General features: G+C 42.4%; 1 protein-coding gene across 1 annotated transcript in view; it reads left to right on the top strand.

Moving 5' to 3' along the window:
• maml3 (mastermind-like transcriptional coactivator 3) overlaps window positions 1–25,450 on the top strand; it is a 174,978-nt gene that overhangs the window by 80,053 nt on the left and 69,475 nt on the right. The gene's annotated exons all lie outside the window — the stretch shown is intronic.

The following is a 25,450-nucleotide window of genomic DNA, read 5'->3' on the forward strand; positions in this document are numbered from 1 at the left end:
CATTTTAAACTATACTCTAAACTCACAGACATCTGCCGTCTAATGTCCGCCAAAGAGCGGTACCAAAGAGCGGTATTTTAAACAGATGTGTGTCCTTCCATGACACTCTGAATTTGATCTCCATTTCAAATTAAATAAATTCATATTAACCATGGTTTTAAAGCCAAAATACAACCTCAGTTATTGAAGTAAGATTCCAGACTTGGATTGCTGCTTCATAAAATCTTCTTGAGGCGCAGCCAGAAAAGGTAAAATGGCGGTAGTTGCCCCAGCAACAAGCTGTGGCTCGGAATAGGCATAGGAAAATGGCCTGTCGAGAGTGTATTGATGCCTCTGCAACACTAGCAGCAGTGATAGCCCTCCTCCCCGGACACACATGTACGCACACACCAGCAAACACCAAAGCTAAACGGCTCCTTAGCTCATATCCCCAATCTGTCACAGCTGACTGATGGCTGAGATTGGAGCACTAAGCCCAGCGAGCCGCTGTCGTTACTGCAGCCCACCGCGGGCAGTTTGTTTCTGAGCCTGGTCCTGGTCCAGGCTCTCCACACTCCACTGCTCCGGCCAGGTGTCAGGTGGAGTAATAATGCACCACACAGAAGACAAGATGAGGAGGGCACTTAAAAAGCAAACTGCTACACAAAATCATGGTTCAAACAAATATGTGCGTGTTGAAATCTCTTCAAACCGTAATCCACCCAGACATTTACAACCCATTTTTGCCAATGAATTACTCTTTAACTTCATTTAGAAGGCTACTTAATGTTGAAAAGAACTAATGAAGTCCCCTTACTTGAGCCAGACCCACTTACACATTGTAGCCTATTGTTTGATTAGAACACTGCATATTGACCTGACCAAACCATATTAATCAAATCACGGTACAACACCGTAATCATTAACTGTAATTGAGCAGTCGCCATTTTTTTTTTGTATTGATATTTCGCATCGCTTGAGGTCATCTTCTCTCATGGCTGCCTTTTTGTTGTTTATGATACGGCCACAGCCAGTCACCTCCTGCTTCCCCCTCCTCCCCTCTCCATCTCTCTCTTGCTCCCTCCTTCTCTCTGCCAAAGACACTCAGCACCAATAAAGCGGCAGATTTATTAATATGGGGCCTTTGTGGCTGCTGCCTGGAGGACTGTGCGCATGTATGTTTGGGGAGGGAGGCGGAGAGAGAGAGAGAGATTTATTCGAGTGAGCGCACCAGGATTGGAGAGCAGGAGGAGGCAGAGAAAAAGGCGACTTAAAGGAGAAATGCAGAATGAGATTTATGGTGGAGTGAGGATGGAGCATATTAAAAAGGAAGTCAAGGACCTGAAAAGTGTGGAACAAATGAGAAATACAGAGAGGAATGTCTGAAATGCAGAACGCTGTCTCTTCTGGCGCTGTTTATGTGTAGTGAGGTCTCAGAACATCGGGTCTAAAGAATAAAATCTATTAATACACGATACTGCGCAAAACGGCGGGGGTAGCTTGCAGTGGCCGCCCGAATTTGGTCCGAAAAGCATGGAATATGACCATAAAGAGCACACTGTTTACAGGGCAGTGTCCACTGGAGGAGTTATGCCCCAAACTTTGAACAAATAGTCTTGTTTTTGAACCCTCATTTTGGAAACTTAGATCTGGCACATGCTCGAAATGAATATGGGATCCTTGTTGGATGATCGATCTTGTTGTAAACATTGAATCGACAAGAATTCATTCAATGGCATGTCTTGAACTGCTGGAGAAATGACACAAACCTTTTACAGAGTTTTCACGTCTGATTTTGCTCCATGCTCAGTTTATTGAACGTGATGTCTTTTTACAGTGGAGGGACTTTTTTCAGTTTAATCGATAGAAACCTGGAGCTAAACTGTCCATGCGTCATTGTCGTCTATGGAAAAGAGATGCGATTTTACCTAGTTTTCTCAGCTTTGAATCTGATTTTTTGGGGGGGGTTATGTTTATTATTTCACTTAATTTTTGTATGGACATAAAGTGACTGTTGACTGTGGCATGGAGAGGAAATCCCAGTTATTTTTATTTGTTTATTATAGGGACAGTGCATATTAATATACATTATACATGCAAATATGCCAGAATTAGCCTAAGGGCTGTTTTTCATCTGCAGTCCCTGGACAGTTGTTGTGTGTCCTCCTGAAGGGCGTAAAGGTACAATTATACACATTAAAATGCAATACAATAAAATATTTAAAAATGTAACAGAAAACAACACACTCAATATCGCAAACCAATCATGCTGACAAACATTACAAGAAGACTACTACAAACTCAACAACTACAGAGACAGACACAACAGACGAGGACAAGAGGCCAGCAGGGAGAGAATACATGCAGTATTTCACATAAATCAACTTTTCTTGTATTAAAGGGACTATACGGAGTTTAAATATGTCAAAATTATGTATTTCCTCCCCCTACATGTACCAGCCATGACCTATTCACCACAACTGCCTCTAAAACCCTGCACTGTCACTCAAAAAGTTCTTACTTCGGGTCTTAAGTGCCGTCATGCATGAGCTTAACATAGAGATTGCAGTTACATGTAAGACCTGAGGTGGCAGTAGTGAGCATAAAATGACCAACTTGCATCTAGTCTCTTATGTGGAAAAATAAAGTTGATATTTTTCTGGTTTTGACCTTGTAGTGACCCAGAGGCTGTATGAGTGGTCAGCATGGCGCCTTTACTTTCCATCCCAGTGGTCTCTGGGACGCTCCAGGATCTATTGCTTGGAAGGTTTTCACTGGAGATGGACCCTCTCACCAGAAAACGTACAAAACAATTGGATCCTGGAGCGTTGTAGAGACCACGGTGATGGAAAGTAAAGTCGCCATGCTGACCACCAGTGCAGCCGCTGGGTCACTACAAGGTCAAATACACACAAATATCAACCTTTTTTCACATAAAAAAGTTGCACAATGCAGCTTTAAGTTCCATTTTCTTGCATTGATGCTGTTTTAGAATCAGATTAAATCGCACAGAACCTTTTATAATATCACAAAAATGTATCAAGATTGTATGTGCAGAAGTGCGTTTGGTTGTGGAGTTATGAGTAAGGAACTGCTGAGGTCATGATGGAAAGTTTGTGAAAGCCGTCCCAGTGGAAGGTAAAGATGTGGACGGTTGTCAGGCCGCCGTTGCCCCACACTGCTGCTCTTCGGGATTTGGATGTTATTCTTGGACCGTGATCTGTTCGTGGTGGCGCACTTGTGATTACAACTTTATGGACTGCCACATCCCCCGGGTGCATTTTAGACTAACATTTGAACTCCGGAGAGCACTTAGTAGGTGGGTCATTCTGTTGCATTGGAACGTTTGTGGGTGATTTGGCAACAGAAACTTCATTATTATTAGTTTTCAAGTAAATATTAAAAAACAAACAGGCGAAACCATCTGTGCACGAAACGTAGGTGCGACGGACTCGACTCAGCCAAGTCCCACAGTATGTCAAGGTGAAGTACCTCACGAGTAATAATGGCATATGGCAATACAGCAAACATGGAACTTGGTCAAATATAACAAAAAATTGGGCTTGTGATCACACTATAGATACAGACGGCATCTCTGGAGTCGCCCATATATGGTCATGTTTGAAAACAGTTAAGGGGGAAAACAATTTGGAGAAAAATCTAAACTTTCTCTAATTAATCAAAAACTACTTTAAAGCAGTACTAAGCAACGTGTTTACCTTAATAAATCCGTTTCGTAGTCCCTGTGGGGGAAATACAAGTGTTAATGGGATGATTGGAGGGTCTTTCATCTCCCCCTGGTGTCTCTGGCCAGAAAACCATGTTTGCAACTTAACTGCCACCGGACCGGAGCCACCAATACACACTAATAGAATCACGAAGAAGAGGCTAGCAGGCTAATGGGCAAAGCTAGCTGTGGGCTAACGTCACTTTAAACAGCATTTACAGCCAAGTTTGAGTGAAAAAAATTATTTCCATTTAATAATTGGATGTACAATATCCCTCTCTCCCTTCGCCTTTTCTCTCAGCGTACTATTTACTCTCCAAGACAATTAATAAATTAAAAAATTGCAACTTGCTACGGCACCTGCAGTTGCGCTTATGGCCTCTAGGGGCAAAAGTTGCTTAGCACTGCTTTAACAAATGCTGAATTATGAATATAGTTTTCTACTAAATAAAGATACAAAGACATGGCGAGGAGCAAAGTGGTTTAACAGCCCATAAATACATAAATAACGGAGAATGCTAACATGATGCTGCATGTTAGCATCGGGCTAATGCTAACGGTTAGCTAGTGCTAGCCACGACGGCCGGTTTTTCACTTCTACTGAACAATCTGCTGTGAATAAACATCCATATGGACCCGATTTACACTTGACTTTATTTATGTGTGATAAACAAGTTCATATTCCACCAGAAAATTGCAAAAAACAGTGGAAAATTGTGTTTCTCTAAAGATTCTATTTTCCCCCTCGGCGAAGCCATGCCCCCTTTTATGACGAGATGCCGTCTGTATCTATAGGAAAGATTGAATTTCTTCTACTGCCCAAAGACATTGAATTTGTCATCTAAAGCTAATTTTGAGTCATAGTATATTTGTTTATTCATTTTTGACCCAATCCTTCAATGCTTCTGCCATTTATAAAGGGGAGTTATACCAACAATAGTGCCTTCTTCATGTAGCAATCACAACATTATGAGCTGCCTGTTTCCTGCGCTCTTAGACATGATCTGCTGTGAAATCTTTCCTTATTTGTTGTCACGTCGGTTTGACCTCCTGAGAGCTGCTCGTTGTATCATTATTTCTCGTCGCTAATTTGTCGCTCTTACCTTGGATAACACCCGTATGGCCTGACGGCGGAGTGAGAAATACCCTCATCGCGCCTCGTTGTTTGCATCCGCGGTCTCAGCGCGGCGATCGCATAATTTAATTACCCCACGTTTATATTTCCTTTCATGTGCGGCGTCTCTTTGTTTTCGCTGTCGGTGAGTGTGTGCGTGTTTAGCTTTTTGTGCTTTTTGTGTTCCTCCTCTCACAGGTGGTGCTCGAAACATCGCGCTCCACCCGCTCGCATGTGCTATTCACGGCGAAAACCCAAACGTGCATTATGCTGTCGGACCTTTGAATGAGTATTTTTAGCAATCTGTGCCTTTGTTTTGTTAATAAGAGCTCCTTATTGATTTGAGTGAGAAGTGAGAAACAGTGTGATGACCAGGAATCACAGGACAGAACAACAAACTCAATTCTATCCCCCCAAAAAGAAAGAAATATTGCATAAATGTATACCCTTGTCAATAGGGGTGTAACGGTTCACGGGGATGTATTGAACCGTTCGGTTCGGCCTGTTCGGTTCGGTCCACTTGCGTACCGTTTCGGTGTATTATTTTCATTAAATAATGTAAATTTATTATTAGCGTCATATTAAGCGCCGCGGAACAAAGTTCCTACGCGAGTTTCCGCACGGACGCTGTTGAGTGACGTACATTGAAGCTGCATGAGTAGCCGAGAGAAACTACAGTCGTTGAAGGCGCTGGCTTTAAGTATTTGATTAAAAGTCTTGAGCCTCGCTACAATATCCCATCACGTCCGCACTTCAGCCAAAAAGTTATGCCAGCGCTCAGAGCCGTTTCTTCCTATACGCAAACTACGCAAGGTGCGTAGTGTTGCTTCACTGATTAATCAACGCGTTGTTACGGGGACAGGCTCTTCCAGCGCGCACTCACTCTCCGCCTACTTCGCCACATATAACACCAAAACGGAGTAGTCTGCTGAAGTGAATGAGCAGGAGAGACCGACCGCCTTCCCCCTGTCTCATCCATAGCGCGAGTGCTTCTCCGCTCGTGTCCCGCTCGGCCGTCTGTCTCCCGGTGCTCGCTTCGCCTCATGCGCGGCTCCTCCGCGGCTGCATCATGTCACCTGTGTCCCGGGCGCAGCTCTCATGTTTTCTCTGCGCAGACTCTGGGCCTCACTCTCATTTAAACTCTCTTCTTACTGTGTCTGGTGAGTCTAGAGTATCCGGACAGTAGTTTGGCGAGTAGACGAGAGTAAAAAGCCGTTCTCCGTGCCCTTTTTGTTGAGTTGAATCCACATGGTTCTCATGAGTTACAGTAACTCTCATTATAAGAGTGCAATTTATTTAAAATATCACCCAAATGGGTCACTTTTATTTATTTTATGCAAGAATTCTATTGTGTATTGGCAGCTTTTCAAAAGAAAAATTTTGTTAGTTCTTATTTATTTGTACCGAAAATTAACCGAACCGAACCCTCCAAAACCGTGAACCGAACCGAATACAATTTTAGTGTACCGTTACACCCCTACTTGTCAATGATTTTGTCATATTTTTACATTTATTGCAACTTTACATAAATATATGGTATATAGTTAAACACTGACTGGACTCATCTCAATTGCATTAATAAAAAGAAGTTAATTTAGTTTTAGTTGAGGTCCACCGTTTTCTGAAAATATGATTGTATTTGCACACTTTATTGTTCATAGATACATATTATGTCCATTCACAAAGAGGCTGCTATGCTAGCATGCTAACAACAATTAGCATGGTGGAGTTCAATAATAAACATTATCAGGTCACTCTGCTCTCGGAAAGCTTATGAACTCATCCCTGTTAAACATCAGGGTGTTTGGAATAGGTTTGGATCACAACCTACAATTTGATTTCAACAAGCTAATATTTGGTTTGCTTTTTGGGTTGAAAACAAGAAATCTCGAAGGAGTTTCTTGGCATATATCTTCTCTGCAGCCACTCCCGTAAAATCATCCATTGTTTTCTCTGACCACAAAGCCTGGATAAATGTAAAGTGATGCATCAGAAAAGAAAAGTAGGCTGTCTGGTTAAGCTGTGGCTGTATGTGGGGCAGTGGTTAGCGCTCCTGCTTCAGAGCGAGAAGGTCCTCAGTTCTCCCCGTGTCGGCGTGGGTTTCCTCTTGGCTCTTTGGTTTCTCTGACCACTAAAAGTATGTACAAGAGGCTAGGATGAATGAGAGGGTGGGACAACGGAATCCGACATGGCGTGTTTACAGGGATGTATCCATGTATGTTCATTAACCTGCACATTCCCAACCAAATAAAGTAATGTATTTATAACGTTTGTCTGTATTTTGAAAATCAGATACAGACCAGTGCTGACACGGCTGTAGTGGACAGGATTACCTTGCTGGGTTTATTAGCTCACTAGTGTAGTGTCATTAGTGGTAGAGGATCATAGCTGTCAAATGTCCTGTTTTCGGGAGACTACCATATTTTACCCCCTTTTCCGACGTCCTCCCGTATTAGTATTATCTCCTGTACAACAGAATAATAATAAAACATTCCCTTTGCCTCTCCAAAATGAGACTGGTTAGAAATGCCGCCTGACGTAGCCTGGGTGGCAGTTAAGGTTAAGGCATACTTTATGGTCCCCGTAGGGAAATTTGTCGTAAGGTGGCTTAGACGTCAAGTGTCCCGTTTTGGGCTGGGAAACTTCCATATTTAACCCCATCTTGGAGCTTGGTTGTGGTGATGGGACGGCTCGTGGCAGGTGCCTTAAAATGTTCCTTATTTTCAAATCCAAAACCTAATAGGTATGTTGAGGAAACCTAACCAGACACAGGGAGAACACGCCAGCTCCTCACAGAAAGGCTCCGTCTGGTCTGGGAATCAAACTCGGGACGTTTTTTCATGTGACAAGAGAGCGCTTAGATATATTAAAGTAACAATAATGTGAACCAAAGTGGGATTATCTTCAGGATTGTAAATCTTCAACACAGAGAAATCAGTTTCCCCACTTTGTTTGACTGCACTTGTTTGGTTTTCACATTGCACCTCCCTGCTCGCTGTTTTCTGTGTAGGCTAATCCAGTTAGCAGCTGCTCGGGGAAACTTCAGCCCCGCTCCTCAAAAGCTCGTTAGTCAAGCTTTAATTGTTGCTCCCTCACTTTGCATATCACCATGACGCTAATTTATGCCCGTTGTCGCGGCTACAGTCTCCACGGCGCTGCGTGTCTCGGCGGAGGCAGAAAGCGGGGGAGCTCGGGCGGTATGCGCGCGCGTCCCGGCTAAAGGATGCTGTGTGGTTTTGGGTCGGGTTTGGTGTGTGTGTGTCTGAGGGAGGGAGAGCGCGCAGTGGGCGGGTCTCCAGAGCTGTCTGACGGACGATTGGAGGAGAGCGGATTGACAGGTGCGGGCCTCTGTGGACGCCGGCGGCCTGATGAATTAGTGCAGGAGGGTTTCGGTGTGAACAACCACATTGTGAGGACAAATAGACTGCTGTGTGCGAGAGCATGCAGTTCAAGCGTGAAAACTGTATAGTGATGGGGCTCTGTTTCAAGTCGCCAATTCCCGTTAAAAATATAGCTAATGTGACATATCGTGAATGCTTTTGTTGGATCTCATGACATCAAACTCGTAAATCACACTTCATATAAGACAGGAGGAAGCAGCCCCCTAGGAGGAAGCAGCCCCCTAGATTTACAGTGAGAGTGAGTACACTGAATTTCCTCACATTTCTGCCTAAATTTGTCATAAAATGTGGTCTGATCTTTATTAAAATCACAAGAATGAGTAAACTGTGTCTGCTTAAACTAATACCACCCAAACATTTACATTTTATTATATTTTTATTGGCCATAACATGTAAAAATTCACAGGACAGTGACGGATAAGTGAGTGCACCCCCTGAATCTCGCTGAACTGCAGCACTGAGATTCATCCTGATCGTTGTGTCTCATCCACTCACTGTAAATGTAGCATCTTTCAAAGTAATTCGCTTAATTTGAGAACCTCTTTACCCCCACCTGAACCGAGCACATTCTCTCCAGTTTGGCTTTACCCAAGTCTAAAAGCTTCTTGAAAAAAGAAAAGGGAATTAAAAAGTGCCAAAAATTAGATGAAAAAGAAGGTGGAAAAAGTGACGACAACCACACAAGGAAAAAGATATAAAGCTTTCAAATGAGGAGTTACCCTGGCCTATAGGCTCTAAGCTCCAGTCAAGAAGCTTTTAGATTTGGGTAAAGCCGAACTGGAGAAAAGGCATGAGGTAAGAGGTTAAGTTGGTATTATAGGCTAACCTCTGGCTCGGTTGTCCTGCCTCGTGGCAACGACAGCGACAGCTTTCTCTGTGGAGCTAGGTTACCTATTATTAGGTGTTTGTTTACATTTAGCTTTTCCCTTAAGGGGTTTCCATCCTTCAAGTGCTAGTGTACCGTGATTACCAACCTGCTACTCCTATTATAGCCTTCCCTCATTAACCTAACCTTTTTTGTCTCATGTACCCCTTGAGTTGTTGTTTATACTCCGGGTGCCCCCTAACTCAAGGATTCTGGCAACATTTCAACAAATTGATCCACTAAACTCACATTATTCAGCATTCAGTAGTGTTGTATTGAGAAATGAAGCTATTTCCATGTACCCTCTGATAGATGTAGCCCTGGGATTGTATAGGGCTGGGTACCATGTAACGATACCAGTATGGTATCTGCATGTTGTTGTTTTTTTGGTTCTACCAGTATCAAAAAAAACAAAAGTATTAATATAGTATAGTAGGATTACAGAACGTGACTTGGTTGTTTCAGCTCAAATAAATGATTTGTTTATTTATTTTCTTCCACTTTTTACCATTTTTTGCCTAATATTTACCCCATTTTCCAATTTTTTTACATTGTTTTGTGTCCCATTTTTTTTTAAAGAATATTTTCTGTATTTCCCCCCATTTTCCATCCAGTGTTTTTTTGCCCAATTTATTCGCAATGTTTTTCCTATTTTTGCTCAATTTTCACCCCATTTTTAAACCCAATTTTTTTTCCACAATTTCTCCCAATTTTCCGCCCATTTCTCCCTAAATTATTCCCCACAATTTTACACACATATCTTGACATTGCAGATGAACCCGATATTGTACATTTGCAGATCTTCCACACATTGTTTTCTGGCTCTAGATGTCAAATATTTTAGTATAGGTATCGGAAAAAGCATCGTTCAGGTATCGAAAACCAAGTATCGCCCGACTAACGTATAGCTTTCTATTGAACCCAGCTCTGTGTATGTATATGCTCTGTACGGGTTATGATGCATTCTTATTATCTAACAACTTGCCTAAGTGCTACTATTTAGACCACTTAGTTTCACAACATGTAGCTGTGACTAACATGGATGCTCACCGAACTCACCAAATATAATGCATTATTCACTTATGGCCGACTAATTCCTCCAGAATAAGCTCATTGTTAGTGTTGGTGGTTGGCATCACGGTCTGTGCTGCTCACGACTACAAAGGCCTGAGATGCTGTGAAGAGCAGGAGGAGCCGCTGGTGCTAATTACCCCGAGTCACGACAGCGGTCCACTTCCACATGTACACAGTGTCTCTACAAACACAGGATCTGACAAACACACAAAGGTGCAGGTGTCGGGAACAGATCTCTTTAAAAACGGCTTTTTGCTTTGTCAGGGTTGAACATGTCTTTCATTCACACTTAATTACAGCTGTCATCATCCCATTTTTAACCTACAAGTGTGACCCCTGTGAGCTCTTCAAGTATCTGCCCTCGTCTTTAAAGGAGTAACCCAGTCTTAACCTTGGGACCATAATATCGGTGAAAGCTGCTTCCCAGGTTGGAATCTGTTCAGAAACACCACAATGAGTAAAGTCAGGTGTTTTTCACGTTCTGTATGTTCTTGTTCTAGTGGTGAATCTGATAATAAATGTACAGAATTCTATTATTGCATCACAACTCTCCAGCAAAAATGTAATCATCTCGAAAGACGCAAGAAATGATCTGTCTTAACTCTTCTCCAAAGCTTGTTTCTTCTCGCCAGATAGATACTAGATAGATACTAGATAGATACTTGATAGATACTAGATAGATACTTGATAGATACTTGATAGATACTTGATAGATACTAGATAGATACTTGATAGATACTTGATAGATACTAGATAGATACTAGATAGATACTAGATTGATAGATAGACAGATACTAGATAGATACTAGATAGATAGATAGATACATACATAGACACTAGATAGATAGATAGATAGATAGATAGATAGATAGATAGATAGATAGATAGATAGATAGATAGATAGATAGATAGATAGATAGATGCTAGACAGATAGTTGCTAGACAGATAGATGCTAGACAGATAGTTGCTAGACAGATAGATAGATACGAGACAGATAGATAGATACTAGAGAGATACTAAATAGATGCTAGATAGATGCTAGATAGATAGATAGATAGATAGATAGACAGATAGATACTAGATAGATACGAGATAGATAGATACTAGATAGATAGATACTAGATAGATAGATAGATACTAGATAGATAGATAGATAGATAGATACTAGATAGATACGAGATAGATACGAGATAGATAGATACTAGATAGATACGAGATAGATAGATACTAGATAGATACGAGATAGATAGATACTAGATAGATACGAGATAGATACGAGATAGATACGAGATAGATAGATACTAGATAGATACGAGATAGATAGATACTAGATAGATACGAGATAGATAGATACTAGATAGATACGAGATAGATACGAGATAGATAGATACTAGATAGATACGAGACAGATAGATACGAGATAGATATGAGATAGATAGATACTAGATAGATAGATACTAGATAGATACGAGATAGATAGATACTAGATAGATACGAGATAGATAGATACTAGATAGATACGAGATAGATAGATACTAGATAGATACGAAATAGATAGATAAATACTTTATTGTCAGATGCAAGGATCTGAAATTTGTTTTGCAGTTCAGCAGCTCCGTTTCAACAGAAAATACAAAGACATACAGATATAAGACACATGACACACTTTGATTTTATGAGTCAAGCTCCTCATTTAGTTTCAGGATGGACTGGTGATGAACAATCTGACCTTATTAAAGCGTGGCACACGATACCGCCGCCCATTGTTTTGTTCCATAACCCTCTGGGTCTTATTCCATATTTCAACTGGTTTTAAACTTTTGAAATGTGTGAAGTTTTGTGTGAACATTGCTACCGGTCATCCTTGTTAAATCATCCATTGTTTTCCCAAGCCTGGATAAATGCGGAGTGTTGCATCAGATAAAATACATGCACGATTTGCTGTAGCTCAAAAATAATAAAGAAAATGACACAGTTTAATTAAGCTGTGGCTATATTTGTTCATAATGACAGTCTGCCATGCGTAGACACCTGCTGCTGTAAACTCATTTGCTTTGAAACTCTAGCCTTGATCATCTTCACAAAAATATTCCGATTCTTACACTACTCTCCTTGATCTGTGGCATTAAAAAGCAAGTGGAGAAGAAAAAGTAGCAAACTGGGCTACTTCTCAAGTCATTTCTCTCCGTCCCGTCTTCCCACCCGGGGAGCAGGAGATATTACCTCTGCCTCGCTCAGTCACATGCATTTCATATGGAGCCGCGGTGTGCCGTAGCCCACCACGCACTCACTGCTCACTCTTCCATCTCACTCCTGTCTGCGCCACACGTGTCGGGGCTTGAGCCGATCCTGTAGAGTGAGATCCGACGTGTGTGTGTGTGTGTGTCAGGGAACAGGGTTTAGGGGAGGAGGGGAGGAAGTAAAGGAAACTAGGGGGCAGTGGGAGGTGGAGAGAAAAGGCGTTCAGGTGTTGGAGGGGAAAGAGATGGCTGCGCTGGGATCCTGACTTGGAAATGCTACAGGATTATTGAATAGCTCGAAAAGACTCGAGGCAAAAGGGGGTCAAGAATGCAGAAAAAAAAGCATGTGCAAGGCTCTAGGGTTAAGCTATTTTAAGGAGACGATATGTAATTAAAATGTTCCTGGCCTGTGTTGTGAGTAGATTTACAATTCATGTTTTCAAATCATGAACTCAAAGGAGCGTTAACATTTGAGAGAAGTGGGAAAGCATTTCAGGACATGATTGTGGTCCAAACTACAGGGTTCATGGGTTGTATACATAATAAAAGACAGGGAATCGCCATTTTGATTGACCATGTTCACCTGGTGTGTTTGTTAAAGGTTTAGGAGTCTCTTGACTAGGGCTGGGTACTGTTACATTTTTTTTTTCGATACTGGTACTTTAACGATAATTGGTTTCCGATATCGATACCTGAACGATACTTTATTCAACAACAAAAAAAGCAAGTAAGTAAGTAAGTGCTTTATTTGTCATTGTACAACCTTAGAACGAAATTGTGTTCAGGTGTTTGTCCTGAGCCGCCACTGTGGGCCAACCTGACCATGTTTTCGGAGGTCGGGGAAACTGTAGCAGCCGGAGGAAACCTGGCTGCCTTCAGTCTCCTTTGATCCTCTGAAACGGTGCAGTGCCTCCTCGGTTTGTCCCTTTTTCAGAGCATGGTGTCCTGCACTGATCAGCTCCACCTCTTCCTTCCTCTTCCTCCTGCACAGCTCCCTCCGCTCCACAACAGTCTTTTAGCAGTTATTCGATACCTATACTATAATATTTGTCATATAGAACCATAAAACAGATAAATAATGTTAATAGGTGGCGTTCACGTGACATCACAACATTCTAAAGAGCCTATAGATACAGACGGCATCTCTGGAATGGCCTATATATGGTCATTTTTGAAAACAGTTAAGGGGGAAAACAATTTTGAAAAAATGTACATTTTCTCTAATTATTCAAAAACTACTTTAACAAATGCTGAATTATGAATATAGTTTTCTACTAAACAAAGATACAAAGACATGGGGAAGAGCAAAGTGGTTCAACAGCCCATAAATACACAAAAAATGGAGAATGCTAACTTGATGCTATATGTTAGCATCATGCTAATGCTAACGGTTAGCTAGTGCTAGCTACAACTGCCGTTCACTTCTACTGAACAATCTGCTGTGAGAAAATATCCATATGGACCCGATTTACACTTGACTTTTTTGTATGTGATAAATAAGTTCATATTTCGCCAGAAAATGGCTAAAAAGAGTGAAAAATGTTGTTTCTCTAAAGATTCTATTTTCCCCCTCGGCGAAGCCACGCCCCCTTCTATGACGAGATGCCGTCTGTATCTATAGTTTAACATTGAGGTGGAGCCACTGACGGTAACTACGGTAACTGACAAAATGCATTTTTCTATGTCTGGAGGAATCCACATGAAACAAAAACTGGCACAAAGTTCATTATCTCCTCTGTCCAAACATATGAACTAATGTGGAATTATATTCTCAGAAAAAAATAAAAAAGTGGTGACAATATGCGAAAACATGAACGTGATGTTGTCCAATAGAAAGGACTTTCAGACATAAAAATAATATCACAGGTTTGTGAATCCAATCACGCTCAAATACTGATAAGAAAAAGCAACTGTCAATTTTTGTTTTGGAGATTTCTTACAAAACCTGCATTTCTCCCATAGAGTTGTATTGGCCCTGCCCTCCATCTGACAGTGTGACATCATCACATTCTAAATCTTGAACGCCGCCTATATAATCCTTATCCGTCCATTGAATGTCTTTTTGTATCATTTATTTGAGGTGAAACAACCAAGAAACTTCCTTTAAGTGCAACTTATTTTTTCTAAATTTTTAACCAACTTCCCCACATTCCCCTCTCTTTTTTAACCTTTTATTCTTCAATCCAAATGTTTCCTTTTTGTATTTTGATGCCTGCTTCACTTTTTTTGATACCAGACGTACCTAAACCTTTTTTTCAATGCCATACTGGCATCATTTACCGGTGCAAAGTCCTACTCTTGACCAGTCCGGTATGGCAACTTTTTGATTCTCATATCATTGTCCTGTCTAAATATCGTGGTGCCTTTTTCTTCATGTTCTGCACCGATCTCTCAAACACGGCCTTTTTTATGTAAATACAAGAAACGCAAAGAAATCATTCCCGGCGACAAAAGTCTTTTTCATTTCTTATGAATAGAGTGCTGGTTTCTTGGCATGTAAAGCCTGGGAGCTTGTTATTCACTTAGAACTTTTGCATTTGTAACTCAGTGACACTGACACACCACTGGGAGTGTGCACTGTATTGTGTCCGATTGAATGCGTTACTCTGTTGCTTGAAAGGGGACATTGAATAAACAGTGGTTCTTGTATTTGACCTTGAAATATGTTACACAATGGTATTCCAATGCCCTTCTGGGACTTTAAGATCAACCTTCTTTAACGCGATTCATCAAGTAGCACCCTACTTACACTTCGAAATGTGTTCAGAATCACCTTTCCCTCTTGACCTTCCTCATGGCTGCTGCAGCTTCTATCAGTCTACAGCTCGCAGGAATGTACCATAACGCTCTTTCTCTCTCTTCGTTTTGCTTCCCTTCCCTCTTGTTGCTGCCTCTTTAACTACACTGCCTCTCTGGTGCTCGGAGGAAGCTGTTAGTACGAGCCCCACTCCGCTGCTGCCGATCAATACTTTGTGCTGTTTGTTGTGCACCTCGGCCTATACAGTATCTGGGGTTTACGCGAAGAAAAGCTCGCATCTGTGAAGGTTTTTTCTTGTCAAATACGGATCCTTTGGAATAAAATGCAATTATTTCACAGTTGGCTGATGTGTTAGTGATTGGATTATGCAAATGTATGAGCGAGGTCGGGTTTGTGCGTGGATTTGAGCGGCGTCGCCAGAAGCGGGAGGGTTCCGTGTCCCAGGAGCCCGTGCCCCCCCCCATCATCAATGCACCCCGAAAACCACAAGACAAGACGGTGACGGCACAACATGGCTGCTCCGCTCCAAAACCACCTCCGCCCATTGGTCACGCCCGAGGGGTGTGAGCGCTCGATCTGGGAACGGGCAGTATCTATACTCGATAAACCGATACGAACATTTTTGTTGTTGCTGCTGGGTTTCGGTAAATGCGATAGATCGTGGCTGGACATGTGGTTACTTGTGAAATTCTGGCTTTGAATTCCTATATTTGTGGGTATCCTGTATGTATAAGAATTTTAAGTGACGTAGAAGAGTCAAGTAATGTCCTGTCGGTTTATGAATACTGTGGCGAGAATGGTGTCATAAGCAGACTGAGACTACAATATCTTGAAGGGATATTTCAGGATTTTGGCGGTGGAGTGATCTGCTAGAAAATAGTCCCTCAAAATGCAATCATTCATGTGATGCAAGGTCAGTTATATTCCAAGAATTATTCTATCGACACAGACATTTACATTGTTAGTCTGGCGTTATAAGTGATTTGCCTCAGGTTCACTGTGGAGCGGGTCAGACTGTTTTTAATGCAGGCTAGCTGATACCATAGACATGCACTTGCCTAGCACTACATAACTCTTCAAATATAAGAACTGCATGAATTACAAAAAAACATATCTCCAGAAATCAGCAACACTCTGGATAACTAGGAAATGAGGCCCTATGTCCTGAAATCCTGAAATATCCCTTTAAGACCAACTGATAGCATAGTCCATTGTTTAGCCTGTTTTAGTGTATTTAAACCATATGTGCAATTTATCTATTATCTATTATGAAGTTTAGTTTGAAGTTGTTAATGTTAAATGTATAAAAATCTGAACCTGAATGTCTATGCCGTATGCTAGGGCTGCAAGGTTTGTCAATATCAAAACGCAATCGAGGTTTTGAGTACTGCAATAACCTTACCTCACAAGGTTGAGGGTTTTCCTCTTCTGCATTTGAGTGATTAGATGTTCACCATTTAGAATTGCTGCTCCAGGATCGGGCGCTATCCACTTAAAGTAGATTATTCTGTATTGTTCTACTGTGGGGCAATTTGAGCAAGAATGTACGGTCTAAAAGTAACATGACTTTGTTCATTCATCATATTCTCTGTTTATGCCTGTTAATGAAATCGCAAATCCAATCGCAATGCTTGTCAGACAAATTGTGCTGCCCTACCATATGCAATAGGCCAGTGCAGCTTTCCAAGGACCACAAGCACTAGACCAAGACTAGACTAAATCTCAAATCAAATCAACCCAGTCTGGACCAAATGGATCCAAACCTGGATTTGCTCAGGATTAAAATGGGCATAAACCAACACTATACAGGTACGAGCCCAGGGTTACTAGTGCATGTGACGCAAACTGAACCCATCTCAATCAAAAAGTGGAATCTTAAAGGAACAGGCCACCGTTTTTTCCATACTGAGATATGTTCTTACCTGAGCTTAGATGAGTACCTGTGTGGTACGCATCAACGTTCCCAATGTATTCCTATAGCTCCAGACAGGGGTGAAGTTGGAAGCTACCACGCTCTTCCACGGACACAAAGACCAGACAGGTATGTATAGACTCATCTAAGCTCAGGTAAGAACATATCACAGTATGGAAGAACTGTGTGCCCTCAGTCAAGCAAAAAGACCAAAGATGTTGTTAGCATTTGGCCTCTCCCAGTATATCCCTATAGCTCCAAATTAGTTACAAGTTAGAAGTGACTAAGCGTCTAAGCTCAGGTAAGAACATATCTCAGAATAGAAAAACGGTGACGCCTGTTCCTTCAAGACAGTGGTTCCCAACGTTTTTTGTCTTTCGCACCCCTTTGGCCTTTCAGTGGTCAACCGTGTACCCCCTACCTCAAGGGTGTTATAGTTTATTTTGAACTACTTAAAAGGACAATGTTGCAGTCAAAATAAACCTAGAATTCTCCCAAAGCAACACATTTTACTGAAAAAATAGCCTTTCCTATAAACAATTATGTTACATTTTCCCCTTTTTTCAATCTGAAATAGTTCCAAGTACCCCCTGCTAGGTCCTCGAGTACCCCCAGGGGTCCCCGTACCCCTTGTTGGGAAACACTGCTTTAAGAGACATTTTTAAAGCACTGATTTGAAAATAATTACATTGTCCTGCCAGTACTTGTTGAGCACTTTGCCACCCCTTGATAAGTTCATTATGACACGAGAGATACCACGCAGTGTAGCTCTTAACCACCCATGTCTTCTTCTACTCATCCTGTCTGATCACTGTCTTAATGCGCGCCGCTGCCCCCTCAGGCCTGTCCGTGTCACAAACCGGTCGTGACTGCGAGCGCCTTTTCATGCACACGCCGTCCCTCGCGCTTCCATGTGTGTGCAAGACTGCGTATGTACAAGCCCGACACAAGACGGCAGCGGCAAGAAAAAAAGGAGGCCAAACCAGCGAGTGCGCGCTCCCTTTTCGACTGGCGGTGGGGGCTGGATCATTCTTATGCTGCGTCTGTGGGCCATGAGGGAGGGAGAAGCAGTCAGGAGGCTGCATACTAAACAGACTGCTGTCACCCCGCCAGCACCTAGCACACACAAACGCCGGGCCATGCTTGGTTGGGCTCTACCTCTTTGCACACACGCGCACTTCTGGTTGCCTTGCTCAGTTGCCGGTTGTCATAGAAACCATTACCCAAAGCACCTTGCAGCCCAAATCAATGGCAGCTCCGAGACGAGAGCAGGCAGGCGTTTGGGTACGGCTGGAGTAGGAGTTTTTAGCCTGGCGCGACACAGGTTTTGATCGTCGAGCGTCGTACAGGTTTCGAATTAGGAACAAACGGGGAACAAGTTTTCAGTTGCTTTTCAATAGCTTGGGACGGCGTCGTCAAAACCGCTATGTATTCTGGGATTAGTGGCACATTCTGTAACTTCGAACAAATGGGGATTTTAAAATGTAAAATACTAGTTTGCACATAAAAATATTTGGATACTATAGTATGTCATATGTATTTACCAGTTGTTAAATTTTTTACACTGTTTTGGCTACTGGGTGTTGCTAGCTGCTCACAAGAAACATGGCGTCTAAAACAAGCCAAGCTCAGCGTTTTTCTTTCTGTCGACCAGGGGTAGGCAACGTCAGGCCCGGGGGCCAAACCTCCCCCTCCAGCAAGGAACCTCTGGCCCCCAAGATGATTTTGACAAATATAACACACATCAGACACCAAATACACGATAAAGCACTCTAAAAATAGGAAAATACTGTAATATTTGTTAGCCCCCCCGCCTTAACCGAGTGCATTTTCTCCAGTTCGGTTTTACCCAAATCTAAAAGATTCTCAACCGGACCTGACTGCCTTTATGAGTAATGCCCGATTTGAAAGCTATGACCTACAAAGCTAATCTACAATTTTTCCTTGTGTTGTTGCCGAGTGGTCGTCACTTTTTCCTTGTATTTTTTACAATTTTCTGTTGCTTTTTTTTGTTACATTTTTGTTACATTTTTGGGCTTTTTTAAGAAACAAAATGGCCGCTTTTTTTGTCATTTTTTGGTGAATTTTTTGTTGTTTTTTGTCACTTCTTTTTGCCTTTTTGCCATTTTTTTTGTTGTGCTTTCATCCTCGTTAACGTCTCCTTTTTGACGCTATTTTCACACTTTCAGATTTAGGTAAAGCCGAGCGTGAGAAAGTGTGCTCAGTGCGGGTGGGGGTTAAGAGGTTAAGACATGAATGACGTACAAAACTTGCAGAACAAGGTGCTTCACATGGGCTATAACTTTGAGGTTCGGCCTCGATTACGCAGGCTTGCCTACCCCTGCTGTAGACCATATTAGCATCCTGAATTACCTTTGCATTTTATTGACAGTTTTCGACTACACTCAAAAACCTCAGGATTGAATCGATCCAAATTACAGTGATCCAAGTTTACCTGCAGCTAAAACATCTTCTTTTATCTGCTATACATCATGTTCCATTTCACACAAAAACCAACTGTTAAAAGCAGGTTGTTCTCGCGCGTATCATTTAGCGATAAATATGGCGTCATTCTCAGCTACAGATTGCTGCGAGCACCAGCGCACCATCAATGTTTTACAAATTGGATTCAAGCCTGGAGTAAACACACTACCATTTCTGGACATGTTGTGTGGAGAGAGAGAGCGAGAGAGGAAGAGACAGAGAGGAGAGCGAGAAAGTGAGGTCAGTCGTTTAATTTAGAGAAATAATGTGTTTGTCCCAACTCGCTAATTACCTTGTTTGTGTTGATAGCTCAAAATATGGCGCCCATGCCAAGAGACAGACAAATAAAATGAAGAACGGCCGGGACGACACAGATGTGACCCCGCCCTTGTCCCTAAAACGCACCCTGTCTCTCCCATCTGTTCAGTCAGATGCTGCGATACGCACACAAATATTGGCATGAAACACAGCCGCACGGAGCACTATTGTTCAACGCACACTTTGGCAGGTACAGCACGCGGGCGACAATGATGCACAATGACAGCATATAGACAGTGGATGAATTGCATCACAGGTGAAGTAGTTTCATAGATCTGAGATTACATTCAATTTGTTAAAAGCTCCCGGTTTATGTATCGGAATGAAGCTGGGATTGGCAGATGCTTGGACAAAAAACAAGACTCCTTTGAGAGAAAATTGACTTCTTTTCTTCTGCGGGTTGGTCTCTTTAGTATTTCATTTTGTTTCCTAACAGGTTTGGCTCCTTCATTTGACGTCTTATTGGTGAAGTGGTGTTAAAAGTAGTGCTTTCTGCTTTCACAAGGTCAACATTCTACCCCTATCCCAAGCCGAGACACACAGAGTTGTGTCGGTGAAGCATTTCAAAAACTGTGCCAAAATACCTCTGCAGATTATGTGCTAATGGAAGCAGCCAAATTCTTGCAAACTAGGAGTGTTACAAACCTCTAAGACTTCTAGTCTGAAATGGAGATGATTGGGGAGAGACTTTTTTTTCTTTTTAATAGAAGCGCCGGGAATCAATCTTGCAACAATGAGACCAGCACTGACCCTGGTGTGTGATGTGTGGTTTCGCCTAAACTTTTGGTCTTCCTGCAACACAAATCTGAACAATAAATAAGTTCACTGCCATGGTCAGGGAGAATCATAATGATAACTGGCTTCATAGTAATGATAAACAATTGAGTTGGAACTACAGTATAATGCACGGCTCCACATTGTTTAATCCTTACTTGTTGTATAACTACAAGATTCCCATCATAATGTCCCTTTCCAGTATTGATTTAGGACTCACTTGTTGCAGTTGCAGTTAGATTTGCTACATAAGAATCCTCCTGGAACCAACACCTTATCGTGGTGGAGGGGTTTGAGCACCTGAATGATCGTAGGAGCTCTGTTGTCGGGGGCTTCGTGCCTCTGGTAGGGTCTCCCATCGCAAACAGGTCCTAGGGGACTGGATGGATGGATGGATGGATGGATGGATGGATGGATGGATGGATGGATGGATGGATGGATGGATGGATGGATGGACGGACATACGAATCTCATGCATTTCTGACAATGTTTGTGGAAGTCTAGGCCAGTGGTTCAAATTCCTGTGTTGGCTTCTGTGAGGACACCGGGCATTTGCCGTAGCAGCTCCGAGACTCTAGATCAGCCTTCCTTTAAATGTTAAAATGGCCAAGTCTTTGTTGAAAATCCTTTTTGGGCTGGTCTTCAACACAAGCTGAGCAGGGCTTAAAGCAACAGGCCACCGTTTTACATACTGAGATATGTTCTTACCTGAGCTTAGACGAGTTGATGCGTACCTGTTTGGTCTTTGTTCGTGCCCTCAGTCACGCTAAACGACCATAGATGTTGTTAGCATTTGGCCTCTCCCAATTAATTCCTATAGCTCCAAACGGGGGTGAAGTTAGAAGCGACCACGCTCTTCCATGGGCACACACAAAGACCAGACAGGTATGTTTCAACTCGTCTAAGCTCAGGCAAGAACATATCACAGTATGGAAGAACTGTGGCCTGTTCTTTTAAGTCTCCTTCTTATTATTATTTATGAAGTTTGTTGTGTACAGCACTTTGGGCAGATGTAGCTGTTTTTAAATGTGCTATATAAATGTTGGTAGAGCGGGTCGTCTCATGATCTGAAGGTTGTGCGTTCGAATCCCAACTCCCAAAAATGCGCACTGTCGTTCTAAAAAAGAAAAAAAGTAAAGCGCTTTGGGCCTGATAAAGATAGAAAAGCGTTGAGTCCATTTACCACTGACATTGACTGGTAGGTCGGGACCCAAAAGTGGTTTGTGGAACCATTTTCAGAAAACATTTATCTAGTAAAAGGACTGTTATCGGGTTGTTTTGATCATCATTTCAGCTAACATTTTTTGAGGAAAAGCCTAAGCTGCATTTGTGTCGCGGCTTGTCATCCCAGGGTGTTTGTGTGGCCATAGCAGTTGAGAACCACTGGTCTAGACTACAATCTTTTGCAGCATTAATAAGATCCACTAAACCCGGGGAATTTTGCTGTTCAAAAATGATTCTGTATTATCTAAACCGCGGTCTAATTGCATTTCAATAATCGCAATTAACCATTCAAATTTTTGTGAGTCGTTGTGCAGCCCTTTTGGACATTATCAGCCTCCATTTCTTCCTCTCTTAAAGCTACGTACTTCCTTCTTGAGTTTCTTGCATCGGCACCCCACCCCTCTTGTCTATCACTCCCATCACTTCTCTGTGTGGGCTGAGAGACTGAGGCGGCCGACTGAATTTCCAAAAAGGGGGCGCACGAACCGGCGTCGGCAGACACACAGCCGGCCGTGCACCAAACAGGGGAGGTGGGGTATACGGCTCTGTGGGGATTATGTGGTGAATTTTGACTGTGTTTTTTAGGGTTTTGCGGAGGAGAAAAGAGGCGGTGCCGCTGGTGTGTTGGTGCGGGTAGATCGACTTCTCGCAGCAATTTACCTCAAACGGCTCCGACACAGCTAATCCGCTCTTAAAGAAGCCTAATCCAACGGTCTTGTACCTGATAGTGAGAGCAGGAGAGAGCGTGGCAGCGGGAAGACGGGGAGACGTAAGCACGGGGCAAGTGGCTGGGAATACTCAGAATGCATTTTTATTAGCTCTAAGGGCAGACTGAGGAGATAGAAACATGACTTCTTTTGCAACAGCTACATCATACTGCATTGTGCCATGTCCTGAAGGCATCGTGGGGCGCTTTTCGAAGGGCCAGACTGACAATCAAAGCAGTGGAGCCTTCAACTAGGTACATTTAGCAGAGGTTATGACCGTGGAACCACACCTTTAGAGCTGGACTGTAAATGCAGCACTTCCTGGCACTAAAATGGTTGTTATTGGGGTTAAAAAATCATGCAGAATTATTTATCACGGGGGCCGCACTTTGAGCACTCTAATCCTTAAAGGTGCATTATGGAGCTTTTCATGGGGAAAAAAACCAAAAACTTTTTGTTTGACCTTTCAGTGACCCAGCGGCTGTGTGAGTGGTTAGCATGGCGCCTTTACTTTCCATCACGGTGGCTCCAGGATGAATTGTTTTTAGAGTTTCTGGTAGGTTTTCACTGCTCTCACTAGAAGACCTACAACACAATTGATCCTGGAGCGTTGTGGAGGCCGCCGTGATCGAAAGGAAAGGTGCCATGCTGACCACCCATATAACCATTGGGTCACAAAAAGGTCAAATACGCAAATGTACGGTTTGGGTCTTTTTGCATAAAAAGTTCCTTAATGCACCTTTGAGTGAAAATAACAGATTAAAGTATACCCATTTTGTTTCAGTGGTTTTTAAATTGGGGGTCAGGAATGTTTTCAAGACAGCATTTTTAAATTTATGTCACTGAATTTGATCTACCGAAAAAATATATATATAATTTAGTCCTTAAAGGGACTATACGGAGTTTAAAGATGTTTAAAGTTAGTATTTTCTTCCCCCTACATCTTCCAGCCATGTCCTAATGTGTAGAATGAGCTCAGACCTGTTCACCACAACTGCCTCTAAAACCCTGCACTGTCACTCAATAAGTTGTTACTTCGGGTCCGAATTACCGTCATGCACGAGCTCAATATAGAAGGTGCAGTTACACGTAAGACCTGAGGTGGCAGTAGTGAGTATAAACTGGCCAACTTGCATCTAGTCTCTAAGCAAATGTATCATGGGGAAAACAGTCAGAGTCACTGCGATGTAGCTTTTTAAAAGTCCTTTATTGGAGAGCGACACCTACTCGTTTTGATCCTGGAACTTTGTCAGGGCAATATGAATTAATATTTGTGTCCATTTTTTTCGATATTTAAACACTTTTTTTCAAGAAGCCTTTAGATTTGGGTCAAACTGGAGACAATGTGCACAGTTCAGGTGAGGGTTAAGAGGTTAAAACCTGTCATATTCACTTTGAAGGTGATCAAGTTCAGCTTAAATATTCATATCACACGACGTCACAAAATATCGCTAAACTCTTCTGAAAGTCTTCTGTCTGACTGATACTTACACACTTTTTGCCCACACAGCTTAAAACAAACACGCCGTCTCCATTTTGCTGCCCACAAATGTCGTAAAAATAAGTCATTTCCATTTTTTAATCCTTCGCTCACTCCCCCACTCTTCCCTTCACATACATTATGGCTCTTCCCCCCCCCCCCCCCCATTGTTGTTGTACATCTCTGGTCCTCTCCTCAAAGAAAAATGACGGCAAATAAACTTGAACCGTGGACGGTGATTGATGGTTGCGCAAAGCTTCTCCTCTCCATCTTTTTTCCCTTTTTCCGCGTCTTTATCCCCACGTTCCCAGTCCCAGCCTCCCCCCCCGCCTCCCCTCGTCCTCCGCCTCTCCCACCGGCACGGCGGCTCGGTTTCGTTCACGCGCAGTTTGTGTAGCGTGATTAATTATATTGGAGTCTACAGGATGCCGCTTGGTGCAAGGGAGGCATTTCTCAATAGAGAGGTACAGGCCGCTGGACGCACAAAGGCTTCTGATACCGCATATTGGGCTATCACTCTCATTTAGTACACAATTATCCACTCTGGTATGGTTAAATTGGTTACAGCCTTGGATTTAATTATGTAGAAATGCATTAGGGTTATTCATAATATACCTATACACAGGTGTTCCCAGTGAATCAAGGATAATTAGATTTTGTTTGACTATATAGGACCTGGTTAATAATGGAGGCTATACAACCACACTGATCAACAGCCAGGTTTGTTATCGCACCGGAAATGCACTGTCAAAAGGTTTTAGACACAAAGGAAGCTTTAACAACAAGTCAGGGTATAGCTGGAGCTTGCCCTTGCAGCTATGGGAAGAGATTGTCAGGGTAGTCCACTAGTCTCGTTCTTCAGAAGAAGAAACATGTATTCACAAGGAACACAAGATCAAATACAGCTGTCTAACTTCTTTTTTACTGTTTTATTCAAGAAAAATACCCGACATTCCCTGACAGTGTAAGCCTGTCAGTGTGGAGTTTACAACCTCCCGCGAGGTTCATGATCTGGAGGTGAGTCCTCAGGCGCTGCACTCCTGGACAAATGCAGAGGACAATGAGTATACCATTACTTACCTATATGCCTTTCAGTCATGTGACGTTTGTTGTTTTGGCGGCCATTTTTAATTCCGATGTAGAATTATGCAGGACTATAACATGTAACAATATCTCTACTCAGGCTATAACTAATCAACAGCTGATTGACAGTGGCATTTTTATGTACTCGTAATCAGAAGATAACAGTAAAACCACGACCCCAGAGACACACGTTTATGTGAAGAAACCTGTAAGTCAGTGTTTAAGATGTTAGCATGCTACCGGTTTGCATTTAGCTTCAACAGCTCAGCTCTGACCTCTCCAAGAGAAAGCCCTGAAACCCACTACAAA

Source organism: Gobius niger (assembly GCF_951799975.1).
Source record: "Gobius niger genome assembly, chromosome: 3".
NCBI classification, from domain to species: domain Eukaryota; kingdom Metazoa; phylum Chordata; class Actinopteri; order Gobiiformes; family Gobiidae; genus Gobius; species Gobius niger.